Here is a 5,238-nt window from a genome sequence, read left to right as displayed (position 1 = left end):
CTAACCCATGACTTATTAAGACAGGAACCAAAAAAATGTCTAATCTCTGACTCTACCTGTCCCTGGCACCTTCATTAGTATTTACTAACTTTTACTAAGAACTCAAATGTATAATAGAAAGTTAGACTTGAGGTGTATGTAAAGCAAAGATCCCCATCAGTTGCAAAGGTAGTACCAGCATGTAAGGGAACAAAGACCTTAATAGGTAGAAGTGCCAAGATAACCCAAATACCCCCCAAAATCACACAGGCCTTGAAACTGGAATCAGGTAGTGTATGTTCTGGCATTTTTATTTAGCTAGAGCTAAAGGACAATCTACCTTACTCAGGTGAACTCTGTCTTTATGATGCATGAGAATGAGACTGTAAAGGTATAATATCTGTGAATTAAGGGAGTTGAACTATCTGGTGATCATTTCACACCATAAAAGACAGAGAATCTTGCTGATGTTACCCCCGGCAATGTTTGAAGTCAAAAAAGAACTCATGTCCCCTGTATCCTGATTCAAAGATATTTCCACTATAAAAAGAAAGACTCGGGACTGCTTTCATTGCTAAAGGGTAAAAGATATAGAAAATATTATTTGGTCTAAATGAATAGAAGAAAATGTACTGCTTCCTCTTAGTCATTAATATTCTCTCATTTTAACTCAGAACAAAATGATTAGGTCTGATGACCGAGGCCTCTCTAGAACAGATAAAATCTGTATGCTCGGGATGAAATTTGGTCGGGATGAATTTAGATCAGATTATCCATTTACCATTTCACTTGTATAGGATTTCTTTAAGAATCCTTCCAATGTTTCAAGTAAGTGTAACCTTGGAATCTGCCCAATCCTAACCCATTGGAAACAAGTTACCTTTCTGCATTTTTCTACCTACTTTTCCAATGTTTTGATGAGTCATATTGATCCTGAGTTGCCAAAAGCTGAAGACTACAAATTTCTCAAAAAGGCCACCTTCTGAGGTCTTTGCTCTCTGAACAGAGAGTAACCTCTGGTTTCTTGTTATTCTTAGCCCTTTCCCAAGATCATTAGATTTATCACTGGCTCTAACAAGCCCAGTGTTAGTTGATAAAGTATATATTGCAAATAACAAATTAATAAGAAAGCAAAAAGAAATTTTATTGATTGGATTAGAAAATTAAACACTGTAATGTAGTTCTAATATTTTGACTGGGAGCACTAGAACATTAGAGACAACCTTCTGGAATTTTTTCAAACTTTTAATGATCTTGCTTCAGGCCTTCTGACACACAGCTCATATCCTTTGCAGAGTGATCACAGTTAAAGAAAAGTATCAGATGGCAAAGGCTGGGCAGGACTGCTCTACAGGTAACACCAGTCTTTCTGATCTTAATCCTGTCCTAAAGAGACAAGGCAGGTCCTCTCAGGAAGAAACTCGGGGAAGAAGAAGGGAAAAGGCCTGTGCTATGCTCAGTGTTATGGGAAGAAATTTATCTTTACTTATGATTGTACCTTTTAAATATGTTTTCATTGATGGCAGCCTCCCTAGCTTCTCAGCCTTTCATCTGCTGAACACTATCAGCCATGGAATAGCATCACTGTGTCTCTCATTGCCAGGTACACACTTAGAGTAACAAGAAAATGCCAGTCTGACTTAAGGATAACTTTGATGAAGCAGTAAAAACTAGTAATTTTTAGATAATTAATAAATTACTAACAAACACTCAACTATTTTATAATAACGAATTTATAAACTATAAAGGAAAATTCATTAGAAAATAATTTTTATAACTAATTATAATTAATTTTAACAAATTAATACATTGTTTTAAAATAATTTAACCTTTGATTACTTATCTTTTTATTATTTTGTGTTGTGAAATGGGAAGTACACATAAAAGAATTCCATTGTACATCAGCCTACATATAATAGTTGTTTCTAGGTAAAGCATTTTTTGGCATAGTGAGCAAAACTGGTCTCTTTTTAATGAAATATTATAGCCACTTGGAAGAATAACTATTAAATTAACTATGGTTATTCAGACTTGGGTATTTTCTCAAAATGAACCAAGTGAGCCTGTCATTTCAAGAAAAATAAGAGCATGCATTGCCAACGGTAAAAGTTTGAACTTCCAACCAAAAATTATAAACTCCTATCTTTCACCAAGAACTTGGCAGCTTTCCAATATTTAAAGACTTCTCTGATGAGGTTGGAAGTGATATTAATGGCAGTTTTATATGCTGTGCAATGAAATTAATTAAAATTTTGAAGGTCTGCATAACTCAGTGAAGCAGTATTTTCCAAAAGATAAATGCATGATGTTAAAGAATCATGCATGCAGAAAGATCCATTTAAAATGCAAGACAGACAAGTAGATTTTAATATAACAGGTAAGGAAGTTTCACTGATATGACTCAGATTCCACATGGCAAAGACCTCTAAGAAGCTACCCTCTGTTGAGTCCTCCCCTTTCCCACTACTTATTGTGGGGCCAATTTTCTTCAAGTTAACATCTCACTACCAGTTATGGGAATCCAACTGTTTTCTACAAAACCAGACATTGAAGGAATTTGCAAAAATGTAGAAAAATAAAACACTAGAAAGTTACTTCTCTCACTGTTTTGTTGGTCTATTTTAGAAACACAGTTATTTTCCTAGTATGTATTATGTTAGCATGTTGTGTGTTTATAATTTTTAAATAAATTAACAGATACTTTAAATTTTTCCGTCTTTATTTCTAATACAATGAAATAGAGCTACGCATAATCTACATAAACAGAAGTGTTTGGAGGTCCTCAATCATTTCAAGAATAGAAAGAGATCCTGAGACCAAAAGTTCGAGAACCACTTCTGTAGGCCACCTCTTGACAATTTTTTCCCATCTGGCTTTTAAAGGAAAAAAATTATGTCATTATCTTTAGGGGGGCTATTTGGGATTTGTTTATCCCATTTTTTTTTCACTGTAACAGTAAGCCAATAGGTGTTCGCCCACAGGGCACCTTGCTGAGAAGCTTCCAGCAGTGGGCCAGGGGTGGGCTATGCACAGAGAGCTAACACAGTTGCATTGTTTGGTGTGATTTTTCTGGCTTCTTACCATGAATCTGCTCAGTAAATATCTTAATTCAATAAAGAGCTGTTTAGCATCTGCCAGGTAGACATCACAGCACTTCTGAGAGCACAGGTCACATAAGATGTGGCCCTATTATAGCACAGTTGATTGAAAGAAACAAAAATAGCCAAGTTGTATGTGATGCCGGGAAGTATTCTAACTGCTTTTCTCCTGCTGTTTTCTGATGCAATCCTCACAACTACCATATTTTAGAATAATTTCCATTTATCAGAGGAAAAAATTAATGTTTAGGCAAGATTTGTATCTTGCTTAACATCACAGTAAACTGCCAAGCTGGCAGATGTATTTAATGTCAAAGTCTGAACTTCTAATTTTCCCTGGAAATACTATTAGAAATGCTGTAGCAGAGCTCTAACAGAGTGAGTGGAAGAGGCTGGCTATAAGAGGGGAAACCCTGGCACTGAGTGGGACCCTGAAGAAAATGCAGATCTTCCGCCCCAAGGGAGGTATCATCCAGACAGGAGTTACTGCGAGAGCAAAAACCCAGAGCTACTACTAGGACATCTGCCTGTTTGGAGTCTCGTGACTTGAGATTGGAAAATTACATAGAACAAAACTGAGGAAGGCTTTAAAATGGTGGTTGAAGATTTTGGACTTAGTTCAAGAAGGGGGGCAACCTTAAAGATTTTGCAAAGGGACGTGGCAGGTTCTAAGCCATTGCCTCGGGGAGATAATAAGGGGCACAGTTAGACATCTGCATTTGCTTAGCTTAACTCTTGTTCCAAAGGAATTCCTAATGACTTCATGTGCAACAGGCCAGAGCTTCTGCCCACTTGGCATTAGGGTGTTCTGTGTGGCTTTGTTTTGACAAACCTTGACCATGACCCCCTCACAAGAAGAAGAGGCTGGGTCACAACTCCCTCTGTGGCAGGAAGCCCTTTGCCTACTACTGTCAAAAACCATATTCTCAAGGGACGATTTTCTGTCTTGATCTCTGTTGCCTTCTCCCTTCAGGTGGTGGATGTCAACCTATTGAAATCTCCTTTGAATGTTTGCAGGAAGTTGGTTTTTAACCAGAGGAGGTCTCAAGCAAGCCTAATGGGACCAGAAAACTAGAAGCAGGAAATCTTGTGGAATCCCCCAGCAAACCGGCTGTCAACTACTCCTCTTCCCCCTGCCCTCCTCACTGAGAGCTGAGAACTCCACTTGGAAATCTTTTAGGACATTCCCAAGTGAGATGCTACTATTTCTCAACATTCTGATATGCGCATACGACTTACTGAAAATGTCGGGGTGGGGTGTCTTGAGATGATAAGTCACATGAAATTATAAAATTTAAAAATAAAAACAGGGGTGCCTGGGTGGCTCAGTGGGTTAAAGCCTCTGCCTTCAGCTCAGGTCATGGTCCCAGGGTCCTGGGATCAAGCCCCTCGTCGGGCTCTCTGCTCAGCAGGGAGCCTGCCTCCTCCTCTCTCTCTCTCTGCCTGCCTCTCTGCCTACTTGTGACCTCTGTCTGTCAAATAAATAAATAAAATCTTTAAATAAATAAATAAATAAATAAAAACAAAGTGCAAATTAAATTCTTAAAAGATCAGTAAAGAAATGCAGATGTACCTGCTAATCTTTGTGGGAGCTGGGGAAGAAAAATAGGGAGGTGCTATTTGTTTTGGTAAACAAATATTTTTACTAAATCAGTCACAGGTAGTCTCTCTCATACAGGATCCACGCACACAAAACAGTTCATGAAAACCCCAACTAGAGTCAACCAAAGCACCCCTTATCTGGGGGAGAAGGTGGCATGGGGAAGTCAGTAAGTGTATAACTGTTAGACTAAATTTAAGTATTATTTTTTCTTAACCTTTTTTTTAAAAAAATTTATTCATTTATTTTTTTTTTTTTTTTTTTTTTTTTTATTTTTATTTTTTATAAACATATATTTTTTATATACATATATTTTTATCCCCAGGTCTGTGAATCACCAGGTTTACACACTTCACAGCACTCACCAAATCACATACCCTCCCCAATGTCCATAATCCCACCCCCTTCTCCCCAACCCCCTCCCCCCGGCAACCCTCAGTTTGTTTTGTGAGATTAAGAGTCACTTATGGTTTGTCTCCCTCCCAATCCCATCTTGTTTCATTTATTCTTCTACCCACTTAAGCCTCCATGTTGCATCACCACTTCCTCATATCAGGGAGA

Source organism: Mustela lutreola, chromosome 1 (assembly GCF_030435805.1).
Source record: "Mustela lutreola isolate mMusLut2 chromosome 1, mMusLut2.pri, whole genome shotgun sequence".
NCBI lineage: Eukaryota > Metazoa > Chordata > Mammalia > Carnivora > Mustelidae > Mustela > Mustela lutreola.
Note: the sequence above shows the minus strand (reverse complement) of the source record.